At 47.7% G+C, this 24,745-nt stretch overlaps 1 protein-coding gene across 11 annotated transcripts in view; it reads right to left on the bottom strand.

Annotated features, from left to right (window-relative positions):
* The window catches only part of LOC144113214 (dual specificity calcium/calmodulin-dependent 3',5'-cyclic nucleotide phosphodiesterase 1A-like), a 533,169-nt gene that overhangs the window by 102,328 nt on the left and 406,096 nt on the right, over positions 1–24,745 (bottom strand). The window lies entirely within an intron of this gene.

Genomic DNA, 24,745 nt, shown 5'->3' with positions numbered 1-24,745 from the left:
TTAGGTGACATATCACGTTACTGTGATTCCGTGCTCGTATCCAGTGCTTTTGCCAAGAAAAAAAAAGCAGATTGGATGAAACACTTAACTTTATCTCAGTAAACAACCTCTCAAACCGGAAGGAGCCGGCTCTTTCGCTGCGCTCTGGAAAAGCCTGCGCACCGACCGGATGTTGACATACTTCTGCTGGCGTGTGCGCGGATAACGGATGATATACGCACGCATATCAACTGGTAACATATTCGGTGAACTATGCCAGCGCGCCAGGACTTAGGAAGCGTTATGCCGGTTGAAGCGAACAAGAGGCAGAACAGCTTCACCGTTGACGTGTGTAGAGTTGGTTTCCAAAGCCCTGCGCTCGCCAAGCTGTCATATCACAGAAAAAAAAAGAAAGAAAAAGCACGTGGTTCATCGCTGCGGCTAGAAAATTTGTTTGCCAGTTCACACTTTCCGCTGGCTTTCATAAAATTAGATGGCTCAAATTTTTAAGAAGTGTGACTAATTTCTGCAAGGTAAATTTTTAGAAGCAAGGTTATCACTTAGAGCGATGCGAGCCTGCGCCTCAGTGGCGAAGCTCCATTCTTTTGAAGAATGGTACTACCCATGGCGCCTAAACCTAGTTTCTTGATCAGTTAATTCGAAGCTTTAAAGCCTCCACCTGAATTTATAATACAATTTGTCATAGGTATGTCGCTTCATATACTTCTCCCGTACATTTGCATGCTTCGATGCATATTTCGTATGACATTATTTACCTTTCCAGTTTTATTTACATGCCCTTGGGAATTACTACGACCAGTGTAGGATAAAAAGCCCCGAACACCATGAATGAGTTATAAATTTATTTGCAAAGAATTGCAGGTTCTTTAATGAAATTAAAAATTGTCACAGTTTACTCGCGCCGACAGTGAGAATCCTGAAAGGGTGCGCCCGACGTAGCCCTAATAGAAAATGAACTCGAGCCACGTCACACGATTCGAAACTGGTGGTGCCAGATAATGGAATCTTCGGATTTCAATGACTAAACTTGGACTGTAGGAACTACCCTTAAATTGTGAACTCAACCCTTTGTAACCGCTCACACAGGGATATATTTCATGTTTAAAATAAATACACAATGTCCAAATGTCGAACATGCCCTCATGCCAAGGGAAAGCACAACCATCCTGTTTGGATTAACGCAAACAGCGCTGATGCTTTCCGGCCGCGTGAAGATACAAACGCAGTGGATGCGTCTCCCTGTGCTCATGGTCCTGAAATCCACCGAAGCCGTCGTAAAGGAAGACGAGTAAACAGACAAGCGCTCGTTAAAATACTGAAATATAAAACAGAACACTTCGCACGAATTCACGAATGACGGCACTCTTTTGAAAAAGGCCTCAGTCTCTTGGGCGGCTCTGAACCGTCAAAGAAAAGTATGGTCTCTCAGGCAGAGTGTTAGAGGCGAAGGCATGCGCAAGACAAGAGGAGAGGAAATGGGCAGCTTAAATAATAAAGCTCCTCTCGTCCACGTTCTGTGTAAGCTTCGCTGCCTTTGTTTTTTTCTTTTTCGACTTTCACTTCTTGGGATGCCTCAAAGAGCGAAAGTGCGGATAGCACTTTTCTGCATTGGTCTTCTTGGCGTCTTCCACTACAAGTAAACGTCAGAGCAAAAAAAAGTGCAAGCATCGCGCTAACACTCAGAAGGAGATGAAGTAGATTAAAACAAACAGACAAAAACGAAGCGGGTTTTGCCTCTGTCACCACCCGCAGTGCGACGGCGTCCTTTTAGAAGAGAGTGCGCTTGAAAGTTCCGACGGCACTGGGGACAAAATCAAGATATCTCAAGATATAGGCGCCACTTGAGGGGCCGCGCTGCCCAGGAGGGCGAGCGGCCGTCTTCCCAGCACCGTCTCCACGAAGACGTCGAGCTCCACTCAGCGCGGCCTTTGCGCCGGGAGACCCTGGCCCAGCGAGCGCTCATCATTTTCGCAGCGGCGTGACATGCAAAAACGAAAACGGCCAAGAAAAGAGAAGCAGACGCTCCCAGACGGAGTGAAACCCGAGGGTCTATACTGAGGCATTCAAGCCAGCTCGAGGATTCTCCCGGAGAATGCGTAAGCGGGTAATAGTAACAGGCAAAAAAAAAGGGGGGGGGGGGGGGGCGGAAGGAAGGGGGCCAAGGGCGCGCGCATCACAAAGGCACGTGCTGGATGCGTTGCTTCTTCGGCCAGAGTAGCAAAATCGAGAAACTCGCTGAAGCTCCTGCATCGCCCGATTATTTTCCCCTGTTTTTCTTTTCGGCAACAGAAGCACTCCCCCCACCCCCTGGTCCCCTCCCCGTCCCTCCTCGTTTTATGGTAGCAGCCAGAGCAGCGGCATTGCGTTCTCTCGGGACACCGCGGGCTGCTGTGCATTCGCCAATTTGTGCCTGGGGGTAAAGGCACCCTCTCGAGCCAGGCGGGCTTTCTTAAGTCCCCTCCGACCCTTTGCATCTCCAACGAAGCGACGCGAAAGGAAAAAAAAACAACAACGAAGATCACGCATGCAGGCTTCGCTTCTTTTGAAGAGGGGAAGGCCGCAACTTTGCGCAAGGAGGTGGAAAAGGAAATAATGAAAAGGCGAGGAGCTCTGGCCGCCGACGTTTATCATAGCACCTTGAGATTGCTACGGGACGAGGCTAACGAAAAACGCTCCCATGCCTGCGAAGCAAACAAGTGCCCAGAAAAGAAAAAAAAGTTTTCATTATTCCTCTCTCTATCTTTCTTCCTAGTCACTTCGTGAAATACGCAAAGGATACTAAAAAAAAAGAAAGAGGAATAATCGCTGCAAGCAAGAGGAATGAAAGACACCGAGTAATAAATAAATCTAAAGAAAGGGTCTCTCGACGTGTGAAGCGTATGAACTGTGGCGAGCAGGAAGATCAATATCGTTTTTGTAGGACTACGGGGCCATTCAACTCTCTTGACTAATGATTCGGAACGCAGGGATATATTTGCAAGCCGTTATTCATTAAAAGAAATTACTTCCGGTCAGGAAACTCAAACTGGGGGGGGGGGGGGGGTCGTGTAGTGTGTGTCGCTTCAGTCAAAAGGGCATGGTACTGTCATCTGAAATTAAACATTAGATGCTTTAACGAGGGTGTTGTTGTGGGCTAGTTCGTTTAACATTGCTTAAAAGGGAACAGCGCGAACACAGGACATAGAGAGGAACGTACAACACAGGCGCTCTAACTCAGTGTGTAGAGTTCGGCCGTAATGGCCGTCTGATGGTCCTCGGAATGCAGGGTTTGGGGGCGGAAAGGTCGACGTTGCGAATCCCACACATATCTTGGGCTTCATCTCAATCAGTAATTTTATGCTTAGGAACATGCCAAGTCATTTGACACCACTTCCAACATTCTGCGCCAAACGGGTGGTTTCCAAATTTTATGCAAATGGTGGTCTCTGTTGGGGGGTGGGCGAGGGGGCTGAAGAAGGGTTCGAGTTGGACCCAGATCACTCAGATCTCGTTTTCAACCCTTGATTGGTGCTATTGTCCATTGATTAAACCGCATTTCAGGTAGCAGCTTCCAGGATGCAAATAATGCTGCCAATGGAAACCTACATCACGCACCGGCTGGAATATTCGCGCACGATTCAAGATCGCATAATTCAAGCTAGAGTTGTAAAAAGATGTGAGGAGTTTGAAAAAAATAAATAAAAGCAGTTTGGCGCGCATTACGAAAGCTTCTGGGCCACCAACACCCGCGCTCCTCCAGACGATCGAAGAGCATTTGCGCCTCAGCTCACCTCAGTGCAGAGAGACGCCCTCTCGCAATGTCGCTATCCAGGGTGGGTAATCGATGACCACTGTCCGAACGCATGTGAGATATCGGGACAGTGAATTGGCCACAGCAGCCAAGGTGCTGTTCTGGAGAATCAAGCCAACAGGCTTGCGCCAACGTTGGCGACACTGAAGTTCGCGGTCTAGCGCTCCTAAGGCGTTCTTTGCGGTCTTCGTTGCCCTCTCTCCCTTCCCGCACCCCACCGCTTTTCTACCGCTTTGTCCCTCCGCTAAGATACGAGCAGCGATCCATATGCCATTTGGGGACCGGATTTGTGAAGCGGCTCGTACGTTTGGACATGTAAAATCGCCTTTTGAGTGGCTTGCGCCCGTACACTTGTCCAGCTATACCCAACGAGACGATGTCTATCAGGCTGCTACCAATTATCCACCAGTGCTGCGAAAACGTACTCGGACAGGTGTACGAGTAGTCTTGTAATATCTGGATCCAGGACAGAACCCGCGCTTTAAAGCTTTCTTTACTGTAGAAGGACGGCAGATTGGGCGAGTTGGTGCTCCATGGTAACACGAGAATTCAAACAGCGCTAGACAACAGGACCAGAAAGAGGAGGAGACAACCACGGCGCTGTCTGCATGCCAACATCTGTATGCCAGACAGCTGATTGCTGTCGACGTGAAGAACACAGGGCATCGGCTGGAGCGGGAGCCAGCCTTATCCTCGCTCTGGACTTGGTTCGCTCAGTCTAATGGGCGTCTAGGCCGTGACAGGCCATCAGGAAAGCGTGGTTTCCTCCGCAGCACTTCTACGCGCTCGTATATACGGACGAGCATTACCGTACCGCGTCCATACCCATGAAGCACCGCGAATTAGTTCTTAGCGGAGCTCGCAAACGCAGCGGCTCGAACCTCACGGTTCCGATTAGGTCCCCCCAGGCGACCGCAGGAATTGAGGACCCCTTTCTCTATTCGCAGCGAATCATTAGGGCGTATTTGAGCCCCACGGCGCGACCCGCCGCGCGCATGCACTCGAGTTACCTGAGAGTAGTTCCCCTCGAGCGCGGGCGCTTAGGCTGAACCGGGGAGCACCCGCCTGGAGAACTTTCGCATGCCTCGGTCCGGGCAGACGCTTTGCGGTTAACAGAAGCACAGCGTGCATTTTATTTACCAACGCCAGCAGCCGTAACCTTACTGCTCAGCGTTTTTCCTTAAGCCGCATTCTAGTGCCGTAAAGAACACAAGTTCGTAAGGCATGCAGAAAAAAAAAAAAGCCAAGATGAAACAATGTCAGCATAACTCTCGTCGTGCACTCAGAACGCATTAGCTTCGTTTCTGCGAGATGGAAATATTTTCACGAAGTCGTGACTGCGATCCAGAGAGCAGAAAGACAACTAAAATGATGGTGTCTAAACAAATCTCTTCATTTGGGCTGACTTGCGCCCACAATGGACTGAATCACTCGGCGGCGGCGTAGCAACAAGCGTGCTCGGCGATCATCGAACAGGAATGCCCGCCGCTCCCGGCCGTGCTCAATTTAAAGGTTATAGCGAACTTCAGAGATAAAGCGTGCAAAGTTACTAGAACATTCTGGAACGAGGTAGAATCAGCTCCGCCTGGATGCGATCAATCGAGATAAATCCGGTCGCGTCTTGCATCGCAAATAAAGCGATAAAGCGGCGTGGCGGCAGAGTTGAAGAATGAGCAAACACTACAAAGGTTCGCGGCAATATTCTTGCACCAAGGGCTTTCGGTAAGTAAAGTTTCACGCTTCTCGGCTATTTCATAAGCGGTTCAGTTTCATGAGTGGTTAAAGTACGCCGCAGTCCGACTGGCGTAACATCTCGCAGCGTTTCGTTCGGTCACTTCCGCGGCCTTCGGACTTAGCAACACGTGCGGCCTCGCAGGAACTGCACTGTCGGCTGATGCAGAGCGGCATCCATCGTATTTTGTCGATCCCCTACTAATCACCCCTAGGACGCAGCGACGCAGCCATAGGCTCCGCAGCTGGCCCGGCCGTGGCAACAAGTCTGGTGGGCCCAGCGAGGTGTCGTTGCTTAATCGATCGCCGCCCACTGAGGCTCCTATGGGCTCCAGCCAGCCACGGGAAGCGATGCTTTTGTTAGAAACCCGAGCCATTGTTTCTTTTCGCATCGCCAGCCAGCGTCGCTGAGCCGCGGCTCAGCGGCTGGCCAGACGTAGTACAGGCAGCCTTGGCGCGCACCCTCGCTCGGTCCGGTGGGCGAGTCGCAGCAAAGCCCAGCACAGGAAGACCGCCGTAATTGGCTGAGCTTTCTTCGTATTGCGCCTGGCTCACAGCACTCGGAATCCGCTGAAGCTTTAGCGAATGAAAAAAAAACAAAAAAACAACGTCATTATCGTGGGCATGTTGCGCCGCTCGCAGCACGAAAAGTCGGGATCGAGCAGAATTGAGGAAGAAGAGACTCGGCGCTTGATGCTGCTTCCTTGAAGCACCCTCGATGTACTTTGTGAGACAGACCACACAAGTTTCCATGAGAAGCGGACAACACGAAGCAGAGATGATTCTGCCAACCATGTGTCAGAAGAAAGGGAAACAGCCGAGAGAGCTGTGAGAGCACGGCGACACGAACCAGTTCCACACGTTTGTGGAACGATAATCTTACGTAGTTGTGTACTTTAAACTAAGCACAATATAGAAACCATTTTGCTCGCAATTAAAGATTTTTACGACTGGTGATGGACACATGCACATTAGGAGCAAAATTTTTAAATTGACAAGGCTTCTTTTTTGCAGTTTTATAACTACCGTCTCCACGGCTGTCCAGTTCAACCATTTCAAATGGTTTCTTATTTTTCTTGCTCTCAGAGTGTCACGATGGCTATAGTTCGCGAGCCTCAGCCTGGTCGCATAGTGTAAGAATAAAACTTGGCATTCTGCGATTTCACACAACGCAAACTACTCCCTCAACTAGAAATTAAAAATAATAATAATAATAAAAGGCGTTTGTACAACCAAACAAACAAAATGATAAAAGAGAGAAGAAACGCATATTAATAGAGAAAGAGAAAAAAGAAAAGGTCACCGGACTTACGGTTCATTGCAGGTGGTCGCTAATAACGCTGCTAGGCGTGAAAATTCATTGTAGGGGTTCTACTGCTCAGTCAGTTAACAGGATAAAGCTGTAACGCATAGAGACGCGGCAAAATGTATCCGCATGGCTGTTAGACAATGAAAAAAAAAACATTAAAATTCGACGTTTCAGGCGGTTTATTGTACTAAAGCTCGTTTTCCGCATTGTTTTCCCGGCTTCCGTATGAAATATAATTTATTATTTCATACTAAAATAGCAGCTGCATTGTTCTGATACTAAGCCCAAGGTAACATCTGGTAGTGCATTCAATCCCGGCCGCGGAGAAATAACAGTAACTTTAAAGAAACCCTAATGCACTCAGATTCCAATTTATGCCAACCCACCCTCGGTGAAAGAAAGTAATCCGGAGCCAGCTACTACGGCGTACCGCGGGGGATGGCGCCGGATATCTGTTTGCGCAAGCAACCATTGCATTCTGATCGCGATGAAGGCGTTCAGGTGCAGGAATGTAAGGTTGCGATGACCTGACTGCCCCCGAGACACAATGACAAAGTTGGGTCAACTGAAGGGAAGTGGAGAAGCGAGAGATTCACACCGAAAACAAGTCCTAACTTTGAATTTGATGTCGGTAAGAGATTCTTTAGAATTTCTCGAAGGCCGATCGAAAATAAAAACGAACAAAAACTGTAAGTCGAGAGCGAGTCCACAAGCGTACCTTTGTCTTCTGCCCGAACGACATTCCTCTGGACCAGTTGGTATGAGTCCATCTTTGGGCCAGCATGAACTTTCGGACGCATCAACGTAGACAGACACACGGAACACGGAACACAGCTGACTAACAACTTCAATGAAAAAGCGCGAAACGCGCGGAAATATATACAGTCTCTCCACTTTTACCCACTGTATATATTTCCGCGCGTTTCGCGCTTTTTCATTAAAGTTGTCAGTCAGCTGTGTGTTCCGTGTGTCTGTCTACGTTGATGCGTCCGAAAGTTCATGCTGGCCCAAAGACGTCTTCTGCCCGGCCTCCTTCATTTTCCACGGGAAAACTTGGATGAAGAAAGAAAGACAGGAAGCGGCTCTGTAATGAACAGCGGATTAATCGGCTTTCTTTCTCGTCTGGCAGGAGGAATCACAGCTGGAGTCGTCATCGCACAGATCGAGCACAAAGAACCAGAACCGGGTCGCGCTGTGAGTGTGAGTGACAGTTGACTTCGGTCTTGGAAGCAGTAATCACGTTTTTTTTTTTTTTCAGCGGGTCTCGCTAAACTTTCTTCTTAAACGTCGCTGCCGCTGGTTAATTAGTTTCTGGCCCGGGAGCGTGCTGATCGCGTTGCCAGAGGATTTATTAAACGGAAAGTGAAAACAAGGGCGGCGCCGGCGCGTAAAGACCGAAGTCGTTCCTTCGCGCGAGTACGTTTACAGCTGAGACTTTGCTCATTCTGAGAGACTGACAGCTTTCATCAAAAAGAAAAGAAAAACTAGTGATTTCATGTTGATCACAAGCCAAGCCAAGCTCGAGATACTTCCAAGCAGAGTAAGCTGTAGCGGAGAAAATCGGAAATAAATAACAAGGTTGCCCAATGACCTATCACTTCTGAAGGCACACACTGTGTGGCTCTCTGCCCTTTATATTCAAACTCAGGGCAGCAGCTTTAGTGTAAGACCGGCCACGTGTCCTTTTTTTGATCCGGTTTATAAAAAAGAGAATAGCACTACTGCCACGTCCAGCGGACTTGGCTCGTAAGCGCGTCGCAGTAATGAACCTCAGACTCCAGCTTCTTTTTCGTACATGAATGGAGCTCGCGGACGCGAGTAAACGCACTGATTGACAAAATTCGGCTACTGAATTCCGGGGCTTCGAATAAATCTAGTATGATCGAGTACCCTCCCCCTCCTCCCCCAATCGAAAAAAAAACAGAGTTAAAACAGCAGTAATGCAGTTATTGTGACTGCATCCCTGCTTCCACCAGTAGGGGCTATTTTGGCGACATGAGCAAGATGACTATTATAACGTTCATTACTCTTTTACAGCTTATATATCATTATTTTCTAAGACGCACCTGACTCCTCAGTTACACGAAAGAACCTTATTTCACCCCTAGCACTTGTCATTATATTTCCTTCTTTCTTTTTCTTGTCAAAACTGAGCGCTCTCCAGATACCTCTCAAGCACTGCAGAGCATGTGACCCAAAAATATTTTATTCATCAGATTACAACGAATCACCGGCGTCTCGGCTTACGAACTGAACCTCGCCAAAGTAACATAAGGCCGCCACGTCTCCTCGTGCCTGTCTACAAGAGGGCATGTTTGTACTGCCACAGTAAAGCCTCCAGAGACGGGAGCAGGAAACACGCAACGCAAAACAGGCCCCCAATTTGTTTTCCTTCTTCTTTATCGCAAGAAACGCGCGGTTGGGAAGAGGAGAAGAAGCGGAGCTATCAACACCGACTCGCAAGTTATTCATGACCTGCCAGGCAAGCGCGCTGAAGCCCGAAAGGTCGCTGACCCCTGGTTCCGCCCCCGACACCGCCGGATTACTCGCAAAGAGGCCGGAGTCGGGGCAAACGACTCTATTTTCCCAAAAGACGGTTATTTAATCTTCATTAGACTCCTTTCCTACAGCGCCGAGTAAAAATCCGCACAGCCAAAGAGCGCATGCAAACACAAGATCCATTGTGACCCCGTGGCGGCAGCAATTTAGGAAGCGTGCAAAGCACGAGCAGTGGTCGAATAAAAAATGAGAGGAAAGGGGAGAAATTTAAAGCCGGCCGGATTAGCAATTTCGTTCCTCGCCCTGACGTGCGCGAAACCTGGGCAACACAAACCAAGAAAAGAGGGGAGAATCTGACCGGAAAAGGAAGACCGTTGATTTGCGTATTTTTTTCTAAATCACATCGCATCAAAAGAGGGCTAATCAAGGTCTATTTTTATCCAAGCCAAAGCCGTAGATCTGAATGCGTAAGGAAAACGAATGCGTAATATCGCTTCGAAGGCGCTGACGAAGAGCGCCTTTCTGTATTTTTTTTTTAAAACGCCGAGAAGAAAACGTAGGTTTCAATGAAAGAGGAAATAGAGAGAAAAAAAAATCTGGCTACAGGTACGGCTTTAAAAAAAAACACTGACAAAAGCAGTCAGGTCATAGCTCCTTATGGGGCCGTCATATATTTGCGCTAGCAGATCTAATTATGATTAAACTAGGTGACAAGACAAAGTCGGCCAGTACACAAAAACTGCATAAAATTGAAAATACAACAAAATTATCGGTTGTAGATATGGGCAACCTAAGAATCACAACACGGGAAAAGTGAAATCAATGCGAAAAGTATAAATGAGGGTGGAGAGAATAGAACGTCGGAGCAATGAAAATGTGACTAATATTTGCGCAGAACACTTGCAGAGAAGTGTCATATATGTTTTAACTCAATGTTTTTGTTACTTTTATGTTTTTTTTTCTCTTGGTAGCCGCTGCATTTGAAAATGACTACTGCAGCACGGCACTGCACCAAAGCGGAGTGCTTTCTGGGTTTTTTTTTTTCCTCTGCCCACGAAGTTGTACTTGACGGAGAAGTTTTGTTCAGAATAAAAGACTCACTTCAGTTTCCTGAACTTGGCGCGACAACAGTGCGAAAACAATGGCCAGGAAAGGTAATCATTTCTTGGGAATTCTTTCCTGCGAGTTCGAGCACAGTTCGTTATAGACATCTTACTTGGGACAACAGGGATGTATTTTAGTCATGGACGCCAATGCTGCGAAGGCAAGCAGTGTAACACGCTTCGCGTGCGGAAATAAACTTAGCGCAGAATCAAAACTAACAGCAAATTGAAAAAATTGGTCATTGGTCACAATCAAATAAGCTTAAAATCAATCCTAAAAAAACCAAGGACATGCTTTTCCGGGCTCGTAATAAAGTATTCGTTTTAGATCAACCAATTAAATTTGATGGACAGAATATTGAAGTGGTTGAGCAGCACAAGATTCTTGGCGTTACATTCTCCTCATATTTAACATGGGATTTACACGTTGAGAAATTATGTAAGAAGCTTTCCTCTGCAACTGGGGCAATATCACGTACACGCGCCATTCTTCCGGTAAAAATAAATCTTCAAATGTATTACGCTTTGTTTGCCTCACAAATTAATTACTGCAGCTTGGCGTGGCTAACAACAACTAAACAGAACCTCAGCAAAATTTTCCTGCTACAAAAAAAGGCTATTCGTCACATATTTTGTCTAGATTATCTATCTTCCTCCCTACATTTTTTTCCAGCAGCACAAAATTCATGTAAACTGCATGTATGAATACAGACTCTTACGCTCACATTACTTTTCACCTGTCGGCTTTCGGTCACATTGAGCAATTTCTGGTCCACTGCAGCATCACACTAACATCCTAAACACACGCAGTAAAGACACACGGCTCGTACCCTTTTTCCGCACCGATTACAAGCTCCAGTCTTTACGTCACAATCTTCCGTCCGTATTAAACAAATATCAACACATCAAATGTTTGACCCCAGTTCAACTGCTACAGCTTTTTTCCAATTTGTAATGCGTTTTTATGTTTTTGTTTTTTTTCGCTACAGTGTTTCTTAGTTATTCTTTTACAACTTCCCTCCAATTGCTCACGAAGATGCCTTCTCATTATTCACGCGATTTGTGTCAATATGTAACAAAAAATGCAGTCTTTGCGTACACATTTTCTATCGAACTACCTGAAAGTGTTTATTTTTTGTAAAGCTGAATATTTCATGTTAAACCGTTTTTCATCATTTTTATTAGTGTTATTATTATTTAGTGGTCTCGTCTATGCTGCCTTGTAAGGGTTGCCTGGGCCTCGTCAAGCTCTTTGATTACAGCTTTTAGCCCGGGTGACGCACCAGCCTTTCTGGTAAATAAAGATCAGTTCAGTTGAGTTCAGCACTGCCACTAATTTCATTCACCCTCAGGAGCGTAGCGACCGTAACTGTGGAGCACCTATTTGTCAATAAAGTCACTTGTCTCGTCTGTTAGCGCTGTTGTCCGCCTTTTACTTAAAGTAGCGTCTTTCTTAAGGAGAATGATCCATGAGCGCTGTTAAAGGTTTTATACCTCTCTTAGGTAATGAGAACATAGGGTGGAGGACGTATGTTTCACTATAACGCTATTGCCAATGAATTATAAAACAGCAGCAGGCCACGAACTGAACGCTGATAGGCACCGCTACTGACCTAAAGAACGAAAATAAAATAAAACTCCGATTTGTTTAGTGTAAATAAAAGCAACAAAGTAATTTTTGCGCATTTTTTTCTTAGGCAGCGACCGTGTTCTTTTTATTCATCAACGTTATTTCTATACTCGACGCGAATAACGTGCAAACATGTGCCTGTAAAGCTGCTTTTGCCTGGTAAGACAAATGAAAGAGGTGAAGCCATCAAATACCTCGAAGGCAGCGAGAGCTGATAAGAACTTACAACTGTACAACTAGTTGAATTTGATTTTCCACTGCATAACAAACAAAATAAAAATACAGTAAAGCCTGAAGTCACACTCCCATTCAAATCTCACATATTTCGCATGTTTTTTTTTGCTTCTGGCCACAATTAGCGGCCTCTTCTTTCATTCAAAGTTGGAGCTGAGTCACTAAATGCTTAATTACCACTTGGACTGCCGTAGCTCATTGTTATTTGCATAGGAGCATATTGTCACGGCCATTTTAATTTCATAAATTGCGCAGCTTGCTTCTTTATTGTTCCGTAAGTTGCAGAAACCTAAATGGGAGCTCCGTCATAGGACTCTCATATTCTCATGACGCCCGATGCAGGCGCATTGCTTGGAAGATGTCCGTGAACAAGACATGACCTGCTTATTTGGAACGTATAACCAGAGATGGGCCTGCGCAGCGGGCACTCAGAGCCTAGATTGTAGTTAACTGTGATGTGTGGCTAATTACGGAGGTCATCTAATCATACTTATCAGAGGTAATCTGAATTATCTCCTAAACAGAAATAGAGCCTATGTTTTCCAATGCAAGAGTTCGTTTCCAGGTGAAACGTCCATAGGTCGCGTTGTTCGCTCAGTGACTAAGTGCATTACAGCCACAAGGCCATCACAGAACATCGTAGCGATGTAAGCGGTGACCCGAGGATTTACGTTTACCTAGCACAAGCGTAATACCGGGTGTTTCACCTAAGACTTTACATAATTTTAAAAAAATAGGCTTTCTGAGTTAGAAGACCCATTTTTTTCGGCATGACATAGTCAGCGGTGTAGTACATCAGAATACGGCTAAGATGTGCTAACTGACACGATGGTTAACTAAGATTGAAAAGTTAATACGTTAACTATTACCGTTAGGTCTCCTTAATTATTAAGGGGCGCGTAGCCCATCATAATTAATATCCATGTCAGTTTTTAGAATTTAGAAAACACTGTTACCCTCGGCGCTGTGGCCCAAAGAATTTTTGGCTACACCGCGCCAAAATACATGCGCTTTCGAAAAGCTTCCAGGCGAAACAGCCTCTCCAGTGCACGTAACTCGTAATAATAACCAAAATTTATTGGCCCACAGCGCCGAGGGTAACTCCGTTTTCGGAATTCTAAAAACTGACATAGATATTAATTACGGTGGGCTACTCGCCTTTCAATAATTGACGAGCCGAACAGTAATAGTTAAAAAGTTAACTATTCAATATTAGATAACCAGCCTGATAGCACCGCTGACAATGATATGCGGAAAAAAGCGCTGTTCCGACTCGAAAATCCATTTTTTTTTTTAATTTTGTAAAGTCTTAGATGAAACACCTTGTATAAGGAGGCGAGATAAAGGAAATGCAGGTGGCGGCGACTCAGCTGTTTCCAGACTAAAAGCAGACGCTGTCACGATGAAAACAATGCCAATAAGATCGCGCATAGTTCTCTGCGAAAGACATTCGAGCCACGAAGCTCATCCCTCAGAACGCGTATGTCTCGAGTAATTTCAGAAAGCTCGAGGCCAGATATATCGAGACGCATGCGGCGCCCAATGCGTTTCGTGTGCACGTGCCAGCACTTACGCGACGATTGCCTCCACTACGGGTCACTGTGCGCAACGATCGCCTCAACCAGCTTAGTTTCCGCTTTTCTTCCGCTTGTGTGCGGTCTCCCGCCTTTAAAGCACGAGGACCTCTCGACAAGCTCCCCACAAGCGTACAGCAGCCCCGCATGGCTCCGAAGCGAGGCGCGCCGCGCACAGCTTCGGCGAGCGGCCGCTGCGGCAAATGGACCGATCAGGCCATGCCGGCGCAATAAACTTTCATGATCGAAGACATCCGCTGAATGACTGGGCGTCGACCGCTTGATACCTGTCGCGCCTAGCAACGGCGCGTGACGTAAGAATCTCGGACCAAGACATACCGATTGTGGCGCTATTTTGGTTGGGTCGCTTCCTTCCACGCTTTCCACAGCCTTCTTTTTTTTTTTTTACTCCTTGTGTCATACCGCGTGGAAATATTGTCTCCGTTCTGTGAAACACTGAAGATACCGGTCCTAGGTTATGGATCTTGCCTTCAGGCGCCTCAATAAAGGATGTCAGTCGTCGCACGCTCCTCGAACACTAAGGAAACGCGTTCGGTCCAGCTGCTTACAGCGGGGGAAGAGATAAAGAAAAAAAATAGTGAAACGAGGCGACGAGCAGGTATTTCGCCACTTGAGCAACAGCCGTGAAGATACACGGCCGGAGGGAGGCGAGAACGACCCGCGACTCACCGCGGCCCGTGCGTTACGAGCCGACGCCTAGGGCTGTTAAGCGGCGCAGGACACATGTCGGTGGACATTCCGGAGTCATTCGCTTCAAGTCAGGGGCAAGCGAAGCGTCGTGTAACGCGCACACTGAACAGCAGTAAAACGCGACAACTAAGAGGGCGACTATTTCGCGCGCTTTTAATTGGCGCGCTTTTCAGTCACGGCTGCGTGTTCTTTGCGAACTGCAATTTTTACCGACGGTCTGCTGGAGGCAATGCCGCGATTAGGGGAGCAAAAGAAAGTAAGACTACCTCTGTACGTGACAAGACGACGTTTATGTGCAGTATTAACCGGCACGTGCCGCAAATTTTCTTATTTTGCGCCACGATACGTGCTGATTGCAGCCAAACAAGTTGTACACTATTTTACTTTTTTCTCGCCTTAAAAGTCCGCGAAAAAAAAAAGGGGGACAAAAATTGTAGATGTAGAGAATGGGCACCACGAAAGCGGCTTTCGCTCGAGACGGTCCATTGCGCCAGACGAGGACGAAGTGGCGCCAGCGCACAGTGGAGGTTAGACGGGAAAAAAAAGATAACCGCGGCCGTGATCAATGCTTTGTTTTATTGGACGATAAAACGACGCCGCGCAGCTATTAGAAGTTTTGTCGCTGCCTAGCATCCGGATCCTCAATCAGAGAAGATATAAATTGTACAAAAAAAAACAACACTGACAAATCCACACACGAAAAAGGACACCAAAAACAGGCAAGTATGCGCAAAAACATTACGGGAAAGGCGAAAAAGACATGCTCCAGACAGCGCATACTGGTTTCCCTTGTAGAGAAACACCCGAGGCCCGTCATCGCGATCAGCCCATTCGTTTTCTCTGCAGACAGGGTTACGGATATTTTCTAAACGTGTATACATTGTCCGCTACTGAATGCGCTTACACTGACATCGGGAACTGTTTGCGTTTGGCTGCAGTCTGCGCTTTTTTATCCTTTTAGTTACCTATTAAAAGATCACTGAGCATATAAAACTACAATACGCGTTGAAGTTAAACTTGAACGGGACAGTGATGGAGACGGCGGCGGCGAAGCATGTTTTTTTTTTTTGTTTAATTACTAGGTTTTAAGTCCACAAGTGGCACTGCATGCTCTCGAAACATAATCGATTATGAGGATGATAACGATGATGTTTCAAGTACTGACATGCGTGAAAAGCATACGTAGTAAATGTAAATCAAGAAGCGAAGTAAGGATGACGCAAACGCACGTGGGCTGTTTGTCCTGAAAACGATGATGTAAAATTGAAACAAAAGTAAACTAATTGTTGTGAATATTCACAACCCCAATGTGAATGACTGAAATCATTATTCGGAATCGGTTGTGGCCTCTATTTTCATAAGTGCCTTAATGTGACCGCACAGTGTACACTCGCTCTGCGCTAGGGCGAAGAAGTAATAAAAAGTAAGAAATATGGATTGGAAAAACTCGGGACACAAAGGCGACAGCGAGCGATCAGGTGATCGGCATAATCGAAGCGTGAAGAGCTGTTTTCTACTGCATGAGGCAGGGTCGCTCGGCTCATTTTGCGTCTACCCGGACACTTCCGTGACCCATTCCACTAGCCGAATTCCACGCGCAACCGTGAAGAGACTCTCCACGGCTACACAAGCGTACCAGTTCACTTGATACATCGTCATAACTTCCCAGAAGCTTCTTCCATGCAATTGCGGACGCCATTCGAGTGGCAGGAGCTTCCCCCAGTGACTCTAGTTGCCCCTACTGCCCAGTGCACGCGTCCCACCTTTATCAGCGCCTTCGTGAGCTAAGACAGGCCACCAGCATCCCCCTCAGTTCCCGAGAGAATCAGCGCACAGCCATCAATCTTCGGCGCCCATTTCTCACTTAGCGGCGCCCCGGCATGTGACTATAGCTGGCCCCACTCACGTGCCCAGCGACGCGCTTCCCACCGAATCCTCACTGCACCCATCCACCACTGGGGATCACGACCTCCAGTCGGACCTCGCAGGTGGCCGCTTCCTTATCCGCCTTCGGCAAAAGCACGTTCTGTTATTCCCCCGAGTTCTTCCGCCGCTCCGTCAGGACTGACACGTGAGAAGACGGCGGCCGCAGGACGTCTCCGAACGAACAACACCATAACTCCAGATCTCTGCGCCCACCTCCAGACCCAAAATTATCACTCTCCGCGCCATCAGCGCCACCTCGGCCACACTGAGCGCACTGCCCGTCCGCAAGCCAAGCTGTGTACTGACGCTCGGCAACTCCCATCGGACGTGCTTGGAGGAACTTTTCTCCGTATGTATGCGGCCACAAACACCAACGTGCGCTCGGAAAACTGCGAGCATTGGATTATGGGTCCACAGCATTGCTGCCAACTCATCAGTTACATTTGAGCAACCGAACCTATGTGGTTCGCTGCGCAATTCCGTGTGTATCCATGAGCCATCAGCAGTCCCAAGCCTCCCAGATTTACTCGTTTCCTGGCGTATACGTGTTCATCAGGCACGTATCCAAGAGGGTGGGGGGGGGGGGGGGGGGGGGAGGCGAGGAGGCCTGCCTCCCCCTCCCTGAAATCACGCTCACCCCCCCCCCCCCCCGGGCTTCGTCATATACAACTGCCTCGGGCCACTCCCGAAAAAAAAATTTCTCGCTACGTGCCTGGTGTCCATGATTAAGAAGTTTAAAAGGTAGGTGCTGTGACCTATCGCAACTTTCTTAACGAAAAGCGCAGTTCATGTGACCTGACGGACAACACACTCAACTGGTGAGCATCCAATCTCCCGACTCAAGAGCTCTCGTTTCGAATGAGTATAGTGATTAATTAGCCTTGCCGCTTGTGGCGCGCTCAATAGATGACGCTGGTGTCAGCGTTGGTCATGTGAGACTGGTGGTTTTCTCAGCAGCTTACCGTGTTAATGCAAGACACTTGCAAGAACCCTCTCTCTCTTTTTGTTTTGTTCCTACCAGCAACTCAGAGTATTTTACACAGACCGAAAAAGTCCTTCAATGTGAAAAGCACACTTTCGTTAACCCGTACAGGTTAATGACGATGTGCAAAGGACCCCTGAACAGGAGCTAACACAAATGGTCAGCGAAGCTCCATGACCGGATATATCAACAGGCCCACCGCGGCAACATCACATAAGTTGAATTAGACTGTTACTTCTAGGAAGCATGTTTGACTCTCGCGTAGAGTGATTTCACAGTGACCCTCTGCGACTCTCTCTCGTTTTCTGTCACCCCATATCGATCGACAGATCAACAAACGAGCGTGGGATTTGGGTGTATTTAGAACTGACTTCGGCTTTTCTTGACATTTCGGACAACTCTTTCAACACTGGCGGATTGGCATAGCTGCAAGCAGTAATTGTAATGAAAGAACCTCTGCAAAAAGAAAAGCTACAACAGGCCCTGAGACGGGCGTAACTCATTACCACTCCCCAAAATACAGCGTGACTGCACCCACGTGCTTACTTTACTCAAAACATCGTGTTGTTGTGGCCTTGCTTCTGATTACATAACCATGAGCGCCATCTGCCGATAAGCTCTAGAACGACGACGCTGCCGCGAGTAAAAAAAACAAAAAAAACCTCCATCAGATACTCTGGAAATATCCATGGCATACTTCGATTAATCAAGCGTAGAGTGGGCCGGACCAGTTTTTCTCCGGAACTGCAAAGATGCAGGTATATATCCTGGTGGAGGCGTTCCTACTTCATCTGACCTTAAATGAAGTCTTTGCTCCTCCTCTCTCTTCAGCGCATTCGCTTCAGCCAATAACAGCCGCCACACGCCCCCCCCCCCCCCCCCCCAAAAAAAAAAAAGCCGCCGTAAATCAGTCGGGTAATTCTCAAAACTTCCTGCATCGTAGAAGACAGAAAAATAAGAAAGAAGACGCGTCCCATGTCGCATATATCAGAGATCTGATGAAAGCGCCGAGTGGCGCTAAAAGAAGCCGCTTCGCCGCTCGCGGGGACTTAGCGGCGGCGTTGGTCAACCGCAGAGTCGCCTACAGACAATGCGGGCGGCCGCTAAGGCGGCGGCCAACCGACTGCGCAATTACAGCAGCAGCGACGATCCGTGACCTTTACTGGGATTAAGATCAATTTCGACCGGTCGCGTGACAGACGGGCTACGTTGCGCAACCGGGGCGTAACTCATGAATGAAAATAGGCGCAAAGAGCAGAGAGGGAGAGCGAAACACGAAAAAAAAAAGGAGGACGATACAAGGGACAGCACGAAGGCTGCTTGCGGGAAAACCGCGCCACCACCAGCGGTCACCGCATGTCGGGAAGAATCGATCTTTCCGCGACCAGAGCAATGTGGGTAGAGAGAGAGAGCATTCTTCATCGCCACGCAACTTTGAACTCCTCTGCTTGCTTCTACAACGCTTCTTTTTCCCCCCTCTATGTTCATAGAAAAAAACAGAAAAACTAAGTTTTGTAAGCAGCGAAGCGATAAACGAACTAGACGCTGATGATCATTTATGAGGATGACAAAGAAGAGAGGGCAGATGAAGCTTCACACCGCATCTTTCTTCCGAGTTTGTGTGAAGCGACTGAAGTGTTCTCTAGCGTGGACCGCAGTCGTGCGCAGCACCAGCAGAAGAGGAAAAGTTTAGAGGTGGGAATTCGACGCATATATGACAGCTCCAAGTCGCTGGGTTATTGGCTTGAGCGAGGAATAGACTAGGCGCTCAGTGCTCCAGAAAAACGAGGAACGATATGGCTCTCTTATATGACTGTGTGGGCGCAAGAAGGACATTGCCCTCTGACCTTATAGTTACTCGCGGCGATGCAGCTTATTCAACACCAGCCGTGCTTGTAAATGATCAAAAGCTTGCGATAAGCTGCTTGCGAAAGGTTTTTAAAGCGGTCTCGGCACTTTCTGTAGACACACGGAGGTTGGCAATACATGAAGCGTAAGCTCCCTTTTTGGTGTTTAGAGCTTGCATTCCGAATCACGCGGCAGGAGGCATTTCGACCGCCCTCGAACGAACCGTCAAGTTTAGATCTTAAGCACTGCCATAAATAGTCTAGTGTTTTCTCCTTGCAAACCTCGCGTTTGTTTCGACCTAGGTTTACGAGAGCAGAGCTCGAACACCGATGCAGTCGAAGGAGGCCTGAAGGTGGCCGTCAGATTGCTTCCCCGGCTGAAATGCGTTTTCTTTTTTTTTTTTTGCCGACTGCCAACTACAGATGCCTTAATGCAGCCATTGTTGACGCATAAATACGGTTTAGTGGAGACTTCGTAACCTCTGACGAGGTATAAAACTGCCTCTCTGGCTTCGTGGCGCGGTTAGCTTTCAACACAGGGCACTATACATCACTGGGAAAGAAAGCTATTGAGAACTGTCGAGAGATTTAGCTGTCTGTCCCTCAAAGCAACACGGCGGTCTCAATAGCCATCGAACGCCTACAGCAAGCCTGTTAGCATGTCTTCGCCGCATGTATTATGTTATCCTCGGGTCCATGGTATCGACAGCGATACTATTTTACACTTACACGCCTTAATTTGCCTGCGCTGGCGTACTCTGTCATGAAGAGACTTGTCCACTTAGCCCCATTGTCCTCTCACACATCTGTACAATAAGCGTCCATGCCCCATATAAGGGGCGTTTGAAACTATTCAATACAGATTTTTCTTTGAAAAGCCATGAGAGATACGTAACTTCGGTTTTTGCAGGTGGTGTCTACGGCATGGCAGACATTATTTACCCTATATAGCTCTATAATTAAACTATTAGTTAATTAAATTTAACTAAGCAACTTTTTAATTACCGATTTTATGGGACAATATTATATTGCGAAATTAAAGGCAGGCAACATCACAGGTGAGCCCAGTTTTAAAAATTTCTTAACCGGCAATGTGGTTCGAAATACCGAACGTCAAAAATGCGCATTTGAAAGCTAGTTGCGTCGGCTTTTCCGCACTGCACATTTGTAAAATGGTGTCGCTGCGCGTAGTATTGCCGCGAAAATAACTTTAACTGCCTCTAGGTTACGAAATACACAAACAATGTCTGCATTCACTGCATCAGAAACGCGAGAGACGCCATTTTATAAATGTGCAACGCGGAGAAGACAACTCAACGAGCTTTGAAAAGCATATTTTTGACGCTCGATATTTCGAATTACATTTCCGATAAAAAAAAAACTTGAAAACTAGGCTCGCCTTCGCTGTTGACGGCCTTCAGTTTGGCACTAGAATGTTGCCCCTAAAATCAATACTAAAAAAAATGATTAGTTATATTTAGTTATTAATCGTTTAATAACAGAGCTTTATTAGGCCCAAATCGCAGTGTCGTATCTCTCATGACTTTTCATAGAAAAAATCTGCAATGAATAATTTAAAACAAACTGTAGATAGCGATAACGAAGGAGAGATGTGTTTAAACACTGGTCCTCGTTGTCGCGCTTCGTCTACACGCATTAAGTCGCCATATGAGCCGCAACCCTAAGAAAGCCTGTCGTTCTTCCGCATACGTTTCCTACACTGTCTGCATCGACGACGGTTTGCAACATTTCAGGCGGGCAAACATAACATGCACAGCAAAGAGGCCTGTCAGGAGCGTCCCGGATTAAGTCCTGGTGCATGGCGGCCTGCAAAGTGCTCTAAAACGCCATGAAGTTCGTTTCTGCCCTTCGATACTACGAAAACATCTAAACGCTCCGTATGGAGACAGCGTCTTCGCGCGGATACAGGAGTCTCATACTCGGCGGCGGAAGGGCCGAAGTTCGGCTCGGACTCGTGCCAGATGTCCGACGCCCCACTGCGAAGGAAGACGGCAACATCCGGAGCATGCTCGACCCGGAGTTGCTCCCAGCCCTCCCTGCCTCACGTGGGGTCACTGGCTCGCGCCCTGACGCGACTCGCTGGCTTAACGCACCCGACAGGACGCCAGACATGCCGTCGGCCAACAGCCACAAGAAACGTAAGCGCTCGATGCTCCTCCGCAGCGCAAAGAATTTTACCAAAATGCTTTCTGAGGATTACAAATCCACGAGCTCTGCTCGAGCGCCCCTTTGCGAGCTCAAAAACAATTCTGGTAAGGACTAAATGTGCTTGACGAAATGCCAGCACGAGAAGAGGCCTACGTCACGGCTGATTTGGTCTTTCGCTCGCGCAAAAAGCAGTACGCCTTTCCTTCTTTTTCGCGTTGCCGCAACTGCACATGGGCCTAGCTGTGAAGCAATGCCTTGGCGCTGGTGTACTGCTCGAGTGCGCTCCACAGGAAGGAGCTGCAGAGGAAGAGAAGGGAGGCCATCGGGCTGCAGTGCGGCTCCCTTGAGAGCGTTCCTAGCGCCGCCTGGCGCACTGACCCAGCTAGCAGCTCCAATTTCCCTCCGCGCCGTCCCCCTGCCTCGCACTGTGCGCTCGGCGGCTGCGCTTTCTCTGCTTGGCTGCGCGGCGAGTGGTCCGCAGTGCACTGCGCTACGAAGCCTCCCTCCCCTCTTGACCCCTACGCTTTCATCTGGCGGACTCAGAGGCCGCAGCAAATACCGCTTTGAAAACGAATTTCGCCTTTTCAACAGGCGCTCGTAATTTTGGTTCTTAAATTTTTTTTTTCCCCTACAGGGCAAGCGGTGGAAATTTTCCCTCTTCATTTTTTTTTTAGAAATTAACTTGTTACTTTAAAGACAGCAGTAAGGACTTTTTGGCCTTCTTCAACGTTAAGAAGGCGTCGGAATTACTTCTAGGCGCGGTGCAGCACGGACAGGACAACGTTGCCCACGCCACTTTCCATTCTCCTCTCTTAAATACATATCGAGCGCACGAAAATTCATATCACAGTTTGACTAACACCGCTTATGCATACAGACCCCGGAGTGACGTGATGATTGCAGCAAACATAAAAAAATAAATAAAGGAATGCGGGCTTTAGGCGAGCTGAGTTTTTTCAGTGCGGAAACTATATAAATCAATAAACGGCTTCAAAAATCGAGAAAAGTCAGGTTAAAGGGACTCTAAATTAAACTTCTTTCCATTGTTTTATTGCAGACGACCCTGATCGGCCCTCCCGTAATTATTTCCCAGTTGTATCAATGCGTAAGGCTATTAAGCCAAGGAATGTGAAGGTTAGCGAACGATTTCGTATTTCGCGCCATCGCATTTGAGCTCCTCATGCGAAACTTGCCGTCACAAAACCGTGCACTGCGACTGGGAAGGCCACGTGTGACGACGCGAATGTAGTCTTCTTTACTTCTTTTTTTTTACGTAGCTGTTAGGCACTTTGTGCGTTCCATTCTACTATCCATGTACCATTAAATGGCACCGCTTCAAGACAAAAAGTATCTCGTTGTACCGTGGCCCGAGCGTTGTTATTACTGAGAGGCCATTTATAACGAACCTGACGGTCAAAAGGATTGTGTTTGTTGTATCCGAAGTCCGTAGCAAGTGAACTTATTATTTTACAGCTAAATATTCAAAGGTAAGCAAATGTGGCGCTTATTTCTTGAAAATTACCGTTATGTACATAAGCAGAATTTGTAACGGCGCTTTCCAAGCTCTCCAGTGGAGTCCTGAGCTACATGTCGAGACCATTGCAGCCGACGAGCTTCTTTAGGGTCCTGATACTTCGAATCGCGATTACAGATTTCACTGCAGCTGCAGGGAGGGCGGCATCCTCTTTTCCGGTCGTCGACAAGGTTTTACAAAGGCAGTGCCGAAGCTAGCACAGCGGGCGTGCGCTCAGAACGTAGCTATACTGCCTGGGCACTGCCTGCAGCCCAGAAGGTAGAGAGGCGATTAGGCAGGCAATCGACGTCACGTGACCGGCTCGGTCAGCAATGCATCCCTCGTGACTGGCATAAAACTTCCACATATCGCTGCCATTAGCTGATTACCGACTGCTTGCTGCAGTTTCTTCTTCAAGGCTGCCCCTGTCCTGCGGCCACTTCGCTCCTGCTTCCACTCCAGACGTTTTGCTTAGCGCGCACACAGGAATGCACCGACTGACCTTGTAGTCTGTCAACGGCGGTGAACTACAGTCTTAGTTCCACCTATTTTATTGTTTTTTTTTTCTTTTTTGTGGTCGCCATGTATTTTCCGTAGAAGGGAAGGGGATCACGGAGCTGGGAGATGCTTTCTAGTCTGCGCGCTGGCGAAAAAAGCGCGCGTTTTTAGACTGCGGGGGCGACTTTTCGTCGGCTCCTCGTTCGCTCTGACGAAGTCATGCGGCCACCGCTGTTCGTTATATCAGATGCAGTGGCATTGTCCTAATGCGGATTTTGATTGTATAGGACCGCCGTCGTTCGTAATAAGCGAGCGTTCGTTATAAATGCGGCCGTTGTAAGTGAGCTCGACAGTGGTTGATGAGGCTGGGCCGATGTACGTTCTCGTTTCGAAATCGGCTCAACTCGTGACACGAAAAACAATGCTGGCGGTTTAGCACTGCTAACCACGAAATAGTGAGCAAAAGCAGGTTTTTGCAGGTGGACACCAGCGCCACCTAGTACAAGGCCTTCCACTCTTATATGCCGTTTCAAACAGCATGTGCAACGCTGTCAAACCTAGCGCTCTTGTTTGCGCTGCCTGCATGCGCGATCAAAAAGTAGTGCGTTATTTGTGGTGAGCGAAACATAGTAAATCTTTTCCCTGTAGGCTTACCACATCACACATTTGTAATGATCTTGACTAAATGCACTGTTACTGCTGACGACACGCTGTCGCTTTATCGTGCCATAGACCACTCCGGCACAGAACAAGCGCGGAGTAACACGCCTCCCTTTATTTTCCCGTCCGGATTACTTCCGTACCTTTTACAGCGCTGCACCTGATGTATGAAACGGAGCATAGAATGTCGCTCCGTGCTGCCGGCGCTCCGCGGAGCGCCTCTGGCGGGCACCGTAGAAACTATTACGCAGTTTGCGCAGGAGCAGTCAGAGCCGCAGGCGGGGCTTCGCGCGTCGTCTGCTACAGTGAGTTCTCTATTGCGGTGAAGTGGGCTTCAATTTTTCATTGCGTCTGCATAACGCCGATTGGAGAAATGTTTCTGACTGAACAAGAGACTGCTGAGAAGCCTATCAGTTACTTTTATCCCGTTGCAGCAACAGTGGCAAAGTTCTGATTGCCTGGTTAAGTTGAAACCTACAAATAAGAACACTTGGGAGAAAATGCGCGCCACGTAATAGTCAAAGCTTTGTACTACTGCAGCAGCACTAGGATCCGAAAATATTTTAAAT

The sequence above is a fragment of the Amblyomma americanum genome, chromosome 1, assembly GCF_052857255.1.
Source record: "Amblyomma americanum isolate KBUSLIRL-KWMA chromosome 1, ASM5285725v1, whole genome shotgun sequence".
Classification (NCBI taxonomy): Eukaryota; Metazoa; Arthropoda; class Arachnida; order Ixodida; family Ixodidae; genus Amblyomma; species Amblyomma americanum.
Note: the sequence above shows the minus strand (reverse complement) of the source record. Positions and strands in the feature narration are given on the sequence as shown.